The sequence below is a fragment of the Rhinatrema bivittatum genome, chromosome 1, assembly GCF_901001135.1.
Source record: "Rhinatrema bivittatum chromosome 1, aRhiBiv1.1, whole genome shotgun sequence".
NCBI lineage: Eukaryota > Metazoa > Chordata > Amphibia > Gymnophiona > Rhinatrematidae > Rhinatrema > Rhinatrema bivittatum.
In genome coordinates this window covers 616697129-616714077 of record NC_042615.1, presented here as the reverse complement: position 1 = coordinate 616714077, position 16949 = coordinate 616697129, and the positions used below count along the sequence as shown (strand labels likewise).

General features: G+C 43.7%; 1 protein-coding gene across 2 annotated transcripts in view; it reads right to left on the bottom strand.

Annotated features, from left to right (window-relative positions):
- TICAM2 (toll like receptor adaptor molecule 2) overlaps positions 1–16949 on the bottom strand; it is a 44157-nt gene that overhangs the window by 5610 nt on the left and 21598 nt on the right. Inside the window, exon 2 of one of the 2 annotated variants that reach the window (XM_029571269.1) lies at positions 15280–15410. The exons of the other annotated variant lie outside the window; for it this stretch is intronic. The gene's annotated coding sequence lies outside the window, so the exon portion shown is untranslated. The remainder of the gene's footprint in view (positions 1–15279; positions 15411–16949) is intronic. 2 annotated transcript variants of the gene reach the window in all.

Below are 16949 nucleotides of genomic sequence, written 5' to 3'. Positions count from 1 at the left end.
GTGCCTGGCTGGTTTTTTTTTTTTTTATTGTTGTGTGTTTCTCTGTGAATGTTTCCAGTGAGTACCTTCAACAAACAGAAATCTCACAAAACAGAAGGATAATATCCCCAAGAATCCATGCACGTATACCAGACAAAGGTACGGATACATTGAAAAACCACCCATAGATTGGTCCTAAGAAAAGCCTATTTGCTAACCTTAAAAACAATACCAGCCAGTTGGATTGTACCAGAGCGACTGACTTGGAGAATGGAAACTCAGGTTACACAGTTTACTGGCATTTGAACTTTTATCAGTTAAGTATTCTACTCTTAAGAAACTTGACCTCTTTATGGACATTTGGAGAGAGTCTACTTGGTGTTCCCATTGCACAAGGTGAGGAGTCTAATTTTAAACGCTTAGAGATGGTTCACAATAGCATACAAAGTGTTTATTTTTTTGTTTCCTTTCTTTTTCAAAGTCTGTGTGTGAGGAAATGCCTATAAAGTGGAGTGGGGGGAGACTTTACTAATATATGTTGCATTTTGAATTATTTTGTATGACGTTGATCTGCATATTGAAAACTTATTAAACAAGAGTTAAAAAAGGCACTCTCCTCAAATGTCATTAAAAGGATCAAAATGTAAAGCCATATGCTGTTATAATTAAAATATTCAGTCAACTGATTTAAAAATGTACACGATACAAATAATTTCCCCAATAAAAAAAAAATAGCTAGAGGGTACAAAAACAGAAGACTCCACAGGCCTCCCATGATGGAATACATGGGGTTCCCATGTCTAGTGTCTTCATGCTGCATCACTTACATCCTGGCCTATACCCTTGGAAACTCATCTGCATCCCCCAACATCATTCCTCCCTCTACAATTTCTACTTTGATTAGCATGCGCTGTAGAAGCCACTTTCTCACCAGGAGGGAAGAGGGGATGTGTCCAGAAGTTTTCTCCTGCACCTTTAGGTTTCCAGCTGAATCAGAACTGACCTTGGTACAGTGCCAAGAGCCTTGATTCACATCTAAGATTTCCCTCTCCTATTTTGGGGCATTCTTGCACGAAGTAATAGTAAGAATGCTTAATGGGGAGCTCATATCCTTGCTTCTGTCTGTCTTGTACCTCATATCACGAGCAAAACTAAGAGGTAAGATGGTGTATTTTGATGCGATTTGAGAGTGTGGTGTCATGGAGAAATTACTATGTACTTGATAATTTCCTTTTCTTTAATGAAAATAGGTGGATCCACAACCAGCGGGTTTATGCACCTCTACCAGCAGATGGCGAACGAGCAAAACTGATGTGACTATATATATATATATATATTAGGGATGTGAATCGTTTTAGGACGATTAAAATTATCGTCCGATAATTTTAATATCGTCTTAAACCGTTATGGAACACAATACAATACAGATTCTAACGATTTATCGTTATAAATCGTTAGAATCGTGAGCCGGCACACTAAAACCCCCTAAAACCCACCCCCGACCCTTTAAATTAAATCCCCCACCCTCCCGAACCCCCCCCCAAATAACTTAAATAACCTGCGGGTCCAGCGGCGGTCCGGAACGGCAGCGGTCCGGAACTGGCTCCTGCTCTGAATCTTGTCGTCTTCAGCTGGCGCCATTTTCCAAAATGGCGCCGAAAAATGGCGGCGGCCATAGACGAAAAAGATTGGACGGCAGGAGGTCCTTCCGGACCCCCGCTGGACTTTTGGCAAGTCTCGTGGGGGTCAGGAGGCCCCCCACAAGCTGGCCAAAAGTTCCTGGAGGTCCAGCGGGGGTCAGGGAGCGATTTCCCACCGCGAATCGTTTTCGTACGGAAAATGGCGCCGGCCGTACGCGTGTGGCCGGCGCCATTTTCCGTACGGAAAATGGCGCCGGCAGGAGATCGACTGCAGGAGGTCGTTCAGCGAGGGTTCCGGCGCCTCGCTGAACGACCTCCTGCAGTCGATCTCCTGCCGGCGTACGGAAAATGGCGCCGGCCATACGTGTATGGCCGGCGCCATTTTCCGTACGAAAACGATTCGCGGCGGGAAATCGCTCCCTGACCCCCGCTGGACCTCCAGGAACTTTTGGCCAGCTTGTGGGGGGCCTCCTGACCCCCACGAGACTTGCCAAAAGTCCAGCGGGGGTCCGGAAGGACCTCCTGCCGTCCAATCTTTTTCGTCTATGGCCGCCGCCATTTTTCGGCGCCATTTTGGAAAATGGCGCCGGCTGAAGACGACAAGATTCAGAGCAGGAGCCCGTTCCGGACCGCTGCCGTTCCGGACCGCCGCTGGACCCGCAGGTTATTTAAGTTATTTGGGGGGGGGGTTCGGGAGGGTGGGGGATTTAATTTAAAGGGTCGGGGGTGGGTTTTAGGGGGTTTTAATGTGCCGGTTTTTCGATTTTTCACGATTTTTAACGATTTTTCACGATATTTTACCCCCCCAAACGGCAACAATACGATTCCCTCCCCCTCCCAGCCGAAATCGATCGTTAAGACGATCGAGGACACGATTCACATCCCTAATATATATACACACCCTACACTGATATCAGCCCTACGAAAATGAGTCACCTGCAAAATGATGGCTGACTCACTTGAGATCTAGAATGGGGCGAAAGTGGCCAGAAGGAAGGCTCCAACAAAATAAATGGAATATCGGCCCATATTTTCTTGAGACCTGGGCACTGGAACTACAGCCCATAGGCTGAGCCGCCTTGACAACATACACTCCACTGCTAGTCTCTTCTGCAGAGAGTTGCAGGGAGACACCATGAAGATGTCCTGAGGGTCACTGAAAAACTCCAGAATCCACTGGTCTGACATGATCTCGACCTACCTCTAATAAAAAAATTAAAAAAAAGAGAGAGAGAAGCAATCCCCTAGCTCCTGTTCCTGGGGGTGGGTCAGCATACCTTCATTGAGAGACTCGAGGGGGCACCACTACCTGAGCCTATGACCCTTCTGGACTGCTTGGGAGAAAGAACTGAGATCTATCCAAAGGCCAGGTCCTCTGGCAAGCTGCTCCTCTCTAGGGTCGAAAGCCCCTAGCATGACCTCTCGTGCTGAAGAAGCACGGTGTCTGTTTCTTATCCTCTGGCAACAGAGGAACCTGGGCTTCACCCCACTTATTGGATATTTTTTCCAGCTCACTCCCAAACAAGAGTGATCCTTTAAAGGGTGATTTGGTAAGATTAGACTTCAAAATTGTATCGGCTGCCAATTCATGAGCCACAGCAGTCGTCTGGCCGCTATTACCGAAGCCACCCCATCCATTTTCGGAAAGTGCAATTGCTCTCTCGCAGCCGGATCCAGGAGGTATAGCCCTTCCAAGGTTTGTCCACCTTTAAAATTAGCTTCTGGAGCGCCCCATTCAAGATCAATCAATTCTTGAATAGCCTCCATAATAGGGAAGAAATGCGAGGCTTTACGCAAAGAAATCATATTGGGATCTTTCTTTGGCTCAGTCATGGAATCGGCCCCCAGTACCCCCAGCATCTTCAATGTCTGGGAAATCAGAGCCAGTAACTGATCTCTATGAAATAAATGCAACATAGTTCTATATGGCTCCAGCCCCAGAGGAATTTCCCCATCCTCCAGGAAGTAAGGATTGGCTTCATCATCCGTGCCATCTGGGTCCCTATCAGTGCGACCCGTAGCAGGTCTAGACGTACTCAGACGCTTACCTGCGGCACCAGGCGCATGGGAATTTGCAGCCTGTGGTTCTGATCTGTTATGGATTGGCTGGGGCCGACGTCTGCACCCCTTAAATAAAATTCCACCCAAGAAAAGGCAGAGGGGCGGCCATGCCAAAACCAGGGGACATCAGTCCTGAGCCCACTGAACTACCTTCCATCGCTGACGAACCAGTTAGGGGAGCCCTGATTCCAGGCAAAACCTCTAGCAACTTTTTCCATTCCTGCATCATGCTGGGAAGGACTGGGCTTAGCAAAATCAGACGGAGACAAGTCTCCAAACAGTGCTGCCCCTGGAGGCAGGAATAGACATCAGATTGGCATGCTGAGCACAAAGAGGAGAGGAATCCTTAAAATCAACGCCTCCTTACCTCATTTCTTTTTTTTTTTTAATTAAATTACTCTTTACTTGAACTTAGCCCATCCCAGCCAAGTACAGAGTCATTCTCCAGCTGCAGGGGGAGAGGGCATCTTCCTTCACCACCATGCTTGGCTTCCTGCACCCATTTGCCTTTCAGCTAGATTATTTATTTACTTATTTTTTACAGCTAAGTCCATGCCGGCAAAAAACAGCTACTGGACTAAGGCACTCATCTGAGCAAAAGATCCAAAGATATCACCTCAGAAACTCGACTGAGGGGAGGGACCATAAGGTATCACAAGAGAACGGGGCAATACACTTTTTGTCTCCTTCTATAAAACAATTTTAACGCAATCCCCAGTAGGGAGATGCATGTCCACTATCTGCGGGAGATGGAGAATACTGGCAGGCTGTCACGGCAGGGGTATATATATACCATGATGACACTTTTGCGCCATCTCCATCTGCTGGTAGAGGTGCATAACCCACTGGTCATGGATCCACCTATCTGAATGTTAAGAAAAGTTGCAATTGCCGAGGTTCATGCTGATTGGGCAGACACCGCTCAGTCTATGCCACCACCATCCCCACACCTGTGTACTCTTAGTGGGAGCATACTTGTTATTTCCTTTTTCTATTCCCACAAATACCTCATCAAGTGTGGCTTTAAGTCATTTTGAGCAGACAGGACGTCCTGCTGGGGTTTGTGAAAGCTGCCTCTATATCAACAGCTGTGGCTGGTCAAAGGAGCAGAAAACCAGCTCGGAATCAAACACGGATCTCTTGCATGGTATCAAAGCACTACTGCTGGGTCACTGAGCTGGCTACTCCTCACAGATATAAAAAAAGTGGATCCCAACAACTATTAAGGAAATCACCTTATATTTTCCATTCATAAGAAACAGATGCAAAAAGGCAATTACATTTTTAAATATGTAAGTAATTAAATAAAATGCCACTGCACCAAAAGATAAAGCACAGCAGAAAATTTTAGTTTGTATATTTATAACTTGCCTTTTTTTAATTCAAAATTTCACCCAAAGCAGTTGATAGTACATTAGAAACGCAGATGTGCAAAAGGCCATATGCAGCTTTACAAAAATAGATAGTATATAACAATTTAAAGTAGCAGCAGTTAAAATAGTAGCAATAACATTTAATTTCAGCAGTAAAAAAGGTGCCAACAAAATACTTACCGGATGGACTAGAGTCCAGGGTTCTGAAAGAGCTAAAAAAATGATGTTTCAGATCTATTAGTAAAAATTTGTAACCTATCATTAAAATTATCCATTGTACCTGAAGACCTGAAGACTGGAGGGTGGCCAATGTAACACAGATATTTAAAAAGGGCTCCAAGGGTGATCTGGGAAACTATAGACCAGTGAGCCTGACTTCAGTGCCAGGAAAAATAGTGAAAACTATTCTCAAGATCAAAATCGTAGAGCATATAGAAAGACATGGTTTAATGGGACACAGCCAGCATGGATTTACCCAAGGGAAGTCTTGCCTCACAAACCTGTTACATTTCTTTGAAGAGTTAATAGGAGTGGATAAAAAGTGAACTAGATATAGAGTATTTGGATTTTCAGAAGGCGTTTGACAAAGTCCCTCATGAGAGGCTTTTAAGAAAACTAAAAAGTCATGAGATAGGCTAAGTCCTTTCGTGGATTGCAAACTGGTTAAAAGACAGAAACAGTAGGATTAAAAGGTGAGTTTTCTCTGTGGAAAAAGGTAAACAGTGGAGTACCTGAGGGATCTGTGCTTGGACCGGTGCTTTTCAATATATTTATAAATGATCTGGAAAAGGATATGTCGAATGAGGTGATCAAATTTGTAGATACAAAATTATTCAGAGTAGTTAATTCACACATGGATTGTGATAAATTGCAGGACCTTACGAGACTGGAAAATTGGGAATCCAAATGGCAGATGAAATATAATGTGGACAAGAGCAAGGTGATGGATAAAGGGAAAAATAACCCATGCTGTAGTTACACAATATTAGGTTCCATATTAGGAGTTACCACCCAGGACAAAGATTTAGGTGTCATATTGGATAATACATTGAAATCTTTGGCTACGTGTGCTGCATCAGTCAAAAAAGCAAACAATGTTAGGAATTATTAGGAAGGGAATGATGAATAAAATGGAGAATATCATAATGCCTCTATCGCTCCATGGTAAGACTGCACCTTAAGTACTGGATGCAATTCTGGTCACCACATCTCAAAAAAGAAGTGATTGTACTGGAAAAGGTATAGGGAAGGGTGACCAAAATGATAAAGGGGATGGAACGGCTCCCCTGTGAGGCAAGACTATGGTAAATAAGTTAGGGCTATTCACTTGAAGAAGAGAAAGCTGATGGGGATATGATAGCAGTCTAATAAAATCATGAGGACTAGAACAGGTAAATGTGAATTGGTTATTTACTCTTTCAGAAAATAGAAGGACTAGGGGGCACTCCATGAATTTAGCAAGTAGCATATTTAAAACAAAATCAGAGACAATTCTTTTTCACTCAACACACAATTAAGTTCTGGAATTCATTGCCGGAGGATTTGGTTAAGGCACTTAGTGTAGATGGGTTTAAACAAAGTTTGGATAGAGGAGAAGTCCATAAACTATTAATCAATAGGGAATAGCCACTGCTTGTTGCCAGCATTTGTAGCTTAGGATCTATTTCAAGTTTGGGTACTTGCCAGGTATGTGTGACTTGGACTGGCCACTGCTGGGAACAGGATATCTTTTCTGAAATGCGGTGACCAATGATGTGACTTATGCTGGCCTTCTTCCTATCTTTGTTGCTGCTTTGCAGAAAGGAGAAAATCTTTTAGGTTTGAAACAGCAGGGTGGAGGAGTAGCCTAGTGATAAGAGCAGCAGGCTACAAGCCAGGGAAACCAGGGTTCAAATCCCACTGCTGCTTTCTCCGATCTTGGGCAAGGCACTTCGTTCTCCATTGCCTCAGGTACAAACTTAGGCCTGGATTTATCAAAATGCGGTAAGTACTGCATGCGATAGCAAGAGTAGCATGTTTTATGCTAATATAGCATTTATCACAATTTGAGCTAATTACCTGTGCGAAGAGCTAAGTTAGCACAAATTGCAATACCCTTTTCAGATTCTGTGATAAGGGCTGACCTGTTGTATTTCCTGCATTCAACCACTGGGGGGGGGGGGGGGGGGGGGGAAGAGAGAGAGACTGGCCATAATGTCATGGCCCATAGGTAGGTATTTGTATCCCTATGGTAGGCCCACCTAGTAACTCGAGGTGGGGATTAGGTAAGAGTGTAGGGGGTTAGGGGCCACTTTGACATTCTAGTGACACCTACGAACAGAACAGTGGTCTCTTGTGAAGACTTGATGACCTTTGGAGTGAGGAAACTCACTCCAAGATGAGATTTGGGCAAGGTTCTCTCAACCTAGCTTGATGTTACCCAGGTAGAGAGTCCATCAAGCTAGGTTGAGAGAACCTTGCCCAAATCTCATCTTGGAGTGAGTTTCCTCACTCCAAAGGTCATCAAATCTTCATGAGACCACTGTTCTGTTCGTAGGTATCATGTACAATGTCAAAGTGGCCCCTAACCCCCGACACTCTTACCTAATCCCCACCTCGAGTTACTAGGTGGGCTCTCTCTCTCTCTCTCTCCAGGGCTCTGGACCCTTCAATTCACCTGAAATAGGCCTTATGGGGAGACATCGCAAAGGGCGATGAAACCTTACCGCACGGTCATGGCAGCTATCGCACAGCCTAACGCAATTCAAAGAGGTGTAGTTAAAATCGGCGTTACGGCTGTGCGATAGCTCTTCGCAGACAGGCTAACCCAGCCCACTCTCCGCCTCTAACTCCTCCTATTTTCTGAATTTGCATCGCACCATACGATATGGTGCTATCGCATGCGTTAAACACGTTTTCGCATGCGGTAAGGGCCTAGCTCATGCGTTAACGGGGCTTTTCGAATGCGATAAGCCCTTAACGCATGCGAAAACGCCTTATCGCATTTTAATAAATGACCCCCTTAGATTGTTAGCCCTCTGGGGATAGGGAAATACCTACAGTACCTGAATGTAATCCACTTTGAAGTGCTGCAAAAAGGGGAATATAAAAAAAATCTGCTTTGAAGCGCTGAAAAGCAGAATATAAATAAACAGCACAATGATGTGATGGATTCCCTAACAAATAAACAGTGGCCAAATCAAGTTAAGAAAATACAGGCACTGCAGTATCGAGATGGGCAGATATAGGAGCCATGAGCCAGACAAAATCAAGGATGTCAAATATTTCATATGAAAACTCACTGCTTACCATTAACTTCTGGCCACTACATACTGCAGAGGGATGTGCTGTCATTAAAAAACGACAGCGTAAAAAAAAAATAATTCACATTTTGTTTTTTGCCATTTCTCATTCAAAACACAAAAATAACACCCAATTAAATGACATTTGGTGTCCATCAATTTTTAGCACATAATATAGAAGCAAAACAAAGAAAATGGATAAAGCAAAAAACATGAATGGTTTTTTTCTTTGCACATCCCTAGTACTGTATGGTTATGTAACTACTAGGAAAATGAATATTTATACCTATGTGTTTTTGTATATAAACAAGAAATCACTCATCTTTGCAACTGTTTCCATAAAAATACTGCAAAAAGTATTTCCTTTGGATGAAATTGGAATTTACGGAGTCTATTGTTTATGTTGGTCCAACAGAAAGTTTCACATGCTAGAAGGATTCTGGGGTTTTCCCAGGCCCTATACTGCTACCAGGCCTTGCAGACAGAAATTATATCTAAAAAGACTAACAATGTTTCATGTAATCATTTAAATAACAAGTTACAGAAGAGTAAATACAAACGCTCGGGGGTTTTAAGCAGGCATGGATCTTGTGCACTTCTCGCTTGAGGACCTCTATTGGGAATTCCCAAATGGTGGGTCCAGGCTTCAGTAGAAAGCTGGTATGTGGGGAAGGCACAGAAGAGTTGCAGCAATCCAGGCAAAACGCCAGCAAGGTGCAGATGAATATTTCAGCAGAGCAGGAGAGGGATGTGGCTAATGGGGCCGAAACAGTTTAATGTGAAACCTGTATGAACACATAGGTCTTTAACGGTTTCTTAAATAGTTTGGTGCAGGGTGTCACTCCAAGTTGTTCCAGAGGTAAGGGCCTGCTGCAGAAAAGGCTTGCTTGCTTTCTAGGTGCACAAATCTAACAGAATGTTCTTCCAACTTTTTATTGGTCAATCTATAAAGGCGAGGAGGTTGGTATATTTGCGAGATTGCGTTGAACCATGGTACTGAATTGTTTTGAAGCCGCCTGTGAATTAAAGATAGGTCTTTATGATAATACAGCAGTTACGTAATCACATATCCTTGCACCAGTTGAGTTGTTTGTTAATTTCAGTTCTCCTCTCCAGCTGACTGATTTTTATTACCCTCTGCTGGAAATCTAACAGAGTTTTATAGTCTCGGAAATGACTTTTCAGTTTCACTTCCAGTTCCTAGAAAAATTTATTCAATAACACTTATCATCAAAAAGCTATCATGGCTGAGCCCACTCAGTGAAAGGTTCTAGAAGTGCTGTGTCCTTCCTGAGAACGGCCAGGAAAATTCTCCATTCTTTCCTTTCCCAATTAATTTATAGTGATAGAGACATGGGAGGCTTCTGTTCTTTCTTTATGTTATTCTGCACATCTCTCTGTAAGCCTTTTCTTTTTTTTTTTATTGTATAAAATCCTGGGAACACTTTTTGCTTTTAAACGTCCTCCTATATTTGACCTTTCAGGGATATCTTGAGAACTCATCTGCATGGTTGCATTTTTTAAAGAGACGCAATTTTTTTTTTTAATTCTTTTTCCCTGCTTGCCCTTCTCTTCTGGGATCTGTGAGCTTTCTTATTTTGTCCCCTCTGTTACAAGACGGTGGTTAGCAGAATCGTGGACTGCTTAGCTTCCATCTGTCCTGTCACCCACTCCCCACCAGAGAGAGGCAGCCAGGTCAGAAACAACCCAATGACTCCCCAGGAAGTGCATCACCTCCTAGAGCCCTACGGGACTGAGCCAGGTACCCTCTGGCTGCCCACATTCAGAACACTTTCTTACCAAATCACACCCATCTGGTTGCTGCCTAGGTCCAGCTGCAGCAGGAAGACCCCCCCCCCCAAAAAAAAAAAACCAAGCCACACACCTCCAGTGCTCAGTGTAGGTGATGCAGATCTCAAGGAGGGAGGGGCTTCCTTCCGCCATCTGCATTCTAAGCTCCCCTGAAAGTGGGGGAGACAGGCTCAGCATCGCACTTACCCCACTCCTCGCCGAAACCCAGCTTGCGCCCTTTCAGACTCCCAATCTGGAAGATGCAGGGGTCACGTGACCTCTGACTAGCAGCTCTTGCACTCCACTCGCCCTGGGACTGGAGCCCCAAAGGGACACATCTGGGCCTGTGACTTGTGCAAAAACGGGTGGGGTCGGCCCTCCTCAGCGCAATTCAGTTCGGTTCAAGAGAGCAGCAAATGTAGGAACGACTTCCAGCCTGGATTATTTTGTATTCAAGTCTTAATTTTGTCAGCAGACGTTTAAATGGCTCTATTTCTAGTCTGGGCTCAGGGTGACAAAGGCCAACCCACTCCTTTTGGTACATTCAAACTTTGCTCCAGCTTCCCTTAATGGGGCACCAAAGACTAAAAAAAAAAATAAAAATTTGTCTAGAACTAAGGCTGCACTACTGAAGATGGCAAAGCAATGTGACAAGGCGATAGCTAAAGCCAAAAGAATGCTGGGCTGCACAGAGAAAGGAATAACCTGTATGAAAAAAGGCCCTTGTAGAGGTCCTTGGTGAGGCCTCACCTGGAATATTATATTCAGTTCTGGAGCCTGTATCTCAAGAAGGATAGAGATAGGATGGAGGCAGTCCAGAGAAGAGCAATGAAAATGGTGTGGGGTCTATAATCAGAAGACTTATGAGGAGAGGCTGAAGGATCTGAATATGATTACCCTGGAAGAGAGGAATGCAGGGGAGATACCTAAAAGGTTTCAATGATGTATGGACCTAGAACGTTTTCCATTGGAAATAAAACTATAGAACTAGGGGTTACGCAATGAAACTCCAGGGGGGATGACTCAGAATCAATGTCAGGAAATATTTTTTCACGGAGAGGGTAGTGGAGGCCTAGAATGCCCTTCTGGAAGATGTGGTGAAGGAAAAAAGTCAATTCAAAGGGGCAAAGGATAAACACTGTGGGTCTCTAAAGGCTAGAGGACAGAAATGAAAAGGCATGCAGGGGTGTAACTTGCTGGTATAGTGGTTACTACTCTTAGCAGAAGGCATGGAGATTACTACCCTTAACCGATATGCTTTGATGCTTTTAATGTAACTGCAACATTGCGTCCCACTTAGACGGCAGGGGGAAAGAGGAATTGGATTCAGATGACAACCGAGGGCCCCGACTTCCAAGGTCTGGGATACTGATATACAAGACATGATGGGAAAAACACAGGACTGCTTCTACGGCCAAGACCTAAAGGGATCGAAGAAAGCGTGCATGGGGGTAACTTGCTGGTGCAGCAGGTACTTCCCTTGATCAATAAGATTTGATATTTTTAATGCAACTCCAACATTGCTCTCTGCTTCAATGGCAGGGGAAAAGGGGAATTGGATTCAGGCAGCAACCAGCCAGGGCCCTGATTTTTATGTTCTGGGGAACTGATAAGCATGGGAGTAACCTGAACGCAGCAGCAGTTACTACCCTTAACAAAAGGCATGGGATTACTACCCTTAACCAATTAGCCTTGATGCTTTTGATGCAACTGTACTAATTGTAACATACACACTCCAGGCATGCTGTGAATCTGCACTAATCCAAATACAAAACAGCACCGAAGCCTTATAAACTTTGCATCTTGGAATTCATATGGCATCATACCTATTGTGGTATATTTTGGCATGGTCCTCCCGTATCAACAGTCAAAGAATAACAACCCTACCTATGAAAAAGAATACCACAAATATTACACCAGAATCTAAAATATCAATACACCTCCTAGCAGGAAAACAGAACAGGCCAAGCTACTACAGATCCCTTCAGAGAAACCACATGCTAAAAGAATGCTTCATCTCAGTCTTTGCATGCAGAACACAAACTCTCACCAAATACAGAATAAAGCCACATAAAGTATAAATAGAAATGTGCAGACAAAAACTGAACTGTAAAACGCATCACGCCAGACTCTATACAGTGCAACAATGGAAAAACAAAAATTTTACCATTCCTCATGAAACAATCAATAAAATCCCCCCATCATGTGAACTCCTCCTCAACACACTAACTGCTATGGGATTCAATCAATCAATCAACTCCCCCACTCAAAAATCAGGTCACATTCTCGATCTGATATTCATCAACAACAAAGTAACACTCAACCCCCCCCCCCCCCACCGTCCCCTGGTCAGACCACAAGTTGATACAAACCAAACTCCGAGTGGACTACTCTCATATTCACACCTGCAAAGACAAAAAACTCATTGAATTCACCAAAACATGCTCATTGAAGAAAACCTTGCCTGAAGCCCTAAAACAACTGAACACATCAGATACCATAACTGCAGTTAACTCATGGACCACAATCAACATGGAAACAGCAAAAAACATATGCCCAACTATCAAAAAAAGAAATAAAAACCTCGGCCAAACACAATTGCACCTTGGTATAACCAAGAACTAAAAAACAAAAAACGCCTGTTAAGGCATGCAGAAAAAGCCTGGAGAAAAAAACCCTACAAACCAGCTTTGTGACCGATACAGAACATTGCTTTACATATATACAACGGACATAAACACAGCCAAATGGAATTACTACACTAAAAGAATTCATGACTACCATACAACCCGAGAGTCCTATTCAACTATGTCACCCAACTGACTCGGCCCATCAACAACGCTCTCCAAAGAGACACCCTAACAATAACCAGTTAAGAATTCACCCAATATCTTAAAGACAGAACATCAGAACTAAGCACAAAAAACCCAACTGCCAACCTTGAACCCCCTATACCATCATCTATTATTACACCAAAATGGACACAATTCGATACTGTTGCCTCCTCTGAGGTGGAAACTATCGTCCGGAAGATCAACCCAGCAGCACACCCACTTGACCCCATTCCAACAAAACCCCTCAAACTAATCCCGAACTGCCTAGCAAGACCCATCACGAACATTGTCAACCTTTCCCTTGAACAAGATCTCCTCCCAGAGCCCCTTAAATGCGCCGTGTTGAAACCTATTGTAAAAAAACCCCACAACCTGACCCGACCATCCTATCCAATTACCGGCCCATCTCCAACTTGCCTTTCCTGGCCAAGGTTATAGAAAAAAAAACAGTTAACCACCAACTTTCAGAATTCCTAGAAAACCAAAATATACTTGTCCCTGCTCAACACGGTTTCAAGAAAGGTCACAGCATGGAGTCACTTCTACTTACGCTTACAGATACAATACTTCGTGGGTTCGATAAAGGCACCTCATTTCTCCTAATACTTCGACATCTCTGCCGCATTTGACTCTGTCAATCATAATATCTTACTCCACAGACTCAACGAAATTGGTCTCAATGGCACCATCCTCCAATGGTTCCAATCATTTCTCTCCAACAGATCCTTTAAGGTAACCCACACAAATACAACATCAGAACCAATACTCCTCCCACAAGGAGTCCCACAAGGCTCATCCCTATCACCAACCCTCTTCAATGTGTATATGCTTCCTTTATGCAAATACCTTGACAAAGCAGGCCTTTCCTATTTCCTATATGCCGATGATGTACAGATCCTGCTTCCCATCAGGAATAACATCAATAATACACTAAACCGATGGGAATCATACCTCATGGAGATAAAAGATATCCTGTCACAAATGGCACTCACTCTCAACCAGAACAAAACGGAAATTCTATACCTTTCCAGCAAAACATCAACACCTTCCATTGGCCCTACACCACCACCCAAGTACAAAATGCCCACAACGGTTAGAGACCTCGGAATCACCTTGGATAAGGAACTAAATTTTAAATATCATATCAACACACTAATAAAAGAAGGCTTTTATAAACTACAAATCCTTAAGAAACTTAAACCCCTGCTACATCCCCCAGATTACCGGACAGTACTACAATCCCTCCTCTTTGCTACGTTAAATTACTGCAATGCCCTCCTAATAGGCCTGCCCGCTGCCACCACCAAGCCCATCCAGCTCCTTCAAAATGCAGCCACAAGATCACTAACAAACTGCAAAAAAACAGATCACATCACACCCATACTCAAACAACTCCACTGGCTACCCATCCCATTCAGGTCTCAATATAAGACCCTCATGCTCATCCACAGAGCAATCCATAATGACAAAGCCACTTGGTTACAAAAACCACTAAACCCTAGCAACCCTACAAGAAACCTTCGCTCAACCAACACAGGCTTACTTACAACTCCCTCCATCAAGGAAGTTCATCAGGTCTCCACAACGAGTACGTGCTGCATCAATAGCAGAACCCCACATCTGGAACACCCTCCCAGCTCCACTCAGAACAGACCCCTCTACACCTTCCTTCAGAAAGAACCTCAAAACATGGCTCTTTCTGAAAGCATTCCCCACAGAAACGTAATCTCAGTTCTCCCTATCCCTCCCCTCCCCCCTCCCTACTCCCTTATAGCCCGACCAATTCCCTCACTGCCCGGAACATAGTAAGTTAAGTTCAGTAGATATTCTGCTAAAAAAAGTTATTATGTGAATCAAGTTTTTTTTATTCAAATAGTTTCTTATAGTGACTCTGTTAAACTGTTACAATGTATCTTGTCTTCCGATATCCAGTTTTATGTAAACCGGTGTGAAATTTTGAATCGAATATCGGTATAGAAAAATAAATAAACAAACTATGGTAATGTCATGTTAGCAGTGCATTGTGGCAGAGACTTTGGGAACATGCCCTGGCCTGTTTCACCATTGTGCTCTTTGTGGTATCAAATTTTAATTTGTCCCAAAGGAGGACATTGAAGCAATCAACCTTTTCAGGATGAGAAGTTTGGCAAAGGTCATACGGTTGCTGGCACAAGGGAAAATCATCAAGTCCACTGATGCAACTAAAATTTGCATTAGCAAAATTTCAAATTATGTCACCTCATTCATTGCAAGTGTTCTAGAACATGAATTTCCTGCCCTTCAAGTATACAGCTTCCAACAAGGTCAGTATTTAGCTTACCTCTATGATCATTCCTGGTGAATTGGCCACATATATGTGAAGTCTCAATTGAGGAACGTGATGTCTTGGTCAATTTCTGTCACCCCCAAGGACCTGCCAGGCCATTTTACTGGTTGCCCCGTAGATACACCCTGTTGGGTTCCAGAAGAGCTCATTATTGCTACACTTGATGCACCCATAACAAATTAATCAGGCCCGCAGTACACTTATTCACAAGCCACTTTATCACGCATTGATGGGACCAGGGCGGCTCAAGGCAATCTGCTGTCTGAGGTGAGGGATGAGAAGGCACCCCCTCACCCCACCCCCCTCTCTATGGCCTCTGGCAGTGGCCCACAGCAGCGTCCCTCCTCTCTTCAGCCGCCGGTGGCCTGCAGCAGCATCCCTCCTCTCTTCAGCAGCTGCAGCTTGGAAAACTGTGGCTGGTTCCTTGTCTGGCTCTCTGGAGTGGCCCCTAGGTGATGGGGTTGTTAATTTTGCTGAATTGGCAGTGGATCAGCCACCACTGACCAATGTAAGGTAACTAACCAGCATACAAAGTTTTGCACTGACTTTGATGTCTAATTTCTGAAAATATGTCTAAACAAATGTGTCAAAAGCTAGAAGTGTGGTAAGCACAGTAAACTTGAGCTGTATTGTAAAATTTCACATCTCGAGCTTATTTGCATGTTTCACAGTTGGGTGCCAAAGATGGCTCTTAACATAGTGCATTCATATATGCAAATAATGCTTTTCTTTGGAATTGTAATTCTGACAAAGCAAGGTTGGGTCTAAGACAAAACAGGGTGACTTGTTGCAAAAAAGGAGTTCTTTCAAATAACATTAGGAATTAAAAACTACACAGTAGAGATATTTGCACCCCAAAAAAATGGCAAACATTTGCTTAAAAATGTGACATGTCTTTTTGTAACTATATCTTTGCTTTTAGTTGGCTGCAAAGCCTCCTAGTGAAAATCCTAGATAAACATCATGGGTCATGACTACTGATCTAGTTATGGCCTGAATCAAAGTATACATTAGGAGCAATGAAGTTAAATTAGGCCTTACATTTTTTTTGTAAAATTTTTCACGTATTTTGCTGGCCCAAAAATAGGGTGGCAAGCTCATGTTAGGTTCCAAACTTTGCATAGCAACTTAGCAGCAATTTTCAGGCCCCTAACCGGGGGTTGTTTAGCTGCAGTACCCACAGTGTGGCTGTTTTGTGTTGCACGGAGTACAGTACTCAGTGTCCTTCATTCAGCTGCCTCTAGCTCTTCAATCAATAGAGATCAGCCGAATAATTTTGAATAGTTTTAAGGACCTAGTGAACATTCACACAAGATTTTATTCAATTTGAAGGAGGTTCAGCATGGATGATTTTCTAAACTGGTCCACTTGACATAGAATGTTCCCCAAGAAGCGATGAAATGCAAGGCACCTCTCCACATTCATGCCCCTGGCATGTTCTTGACAGAGAACCCACAAGCAGACCTTTCCTACATCCCACCACTGAGTGAGCGAGGAGAAGTCAGTCTCCTGGTGGCACCAGTCCATCCAGATCTCTCAGACCACCGCCACCACCAACCCCTCATTCACAAGCAGCGAGTTGTTGAAGTGCCAGTGGGTCTGAGCATATCCTCAGGGCCATGAGGTTGTGACTAAGAGGGGGGCCGGCTCCACCATGCACTCTA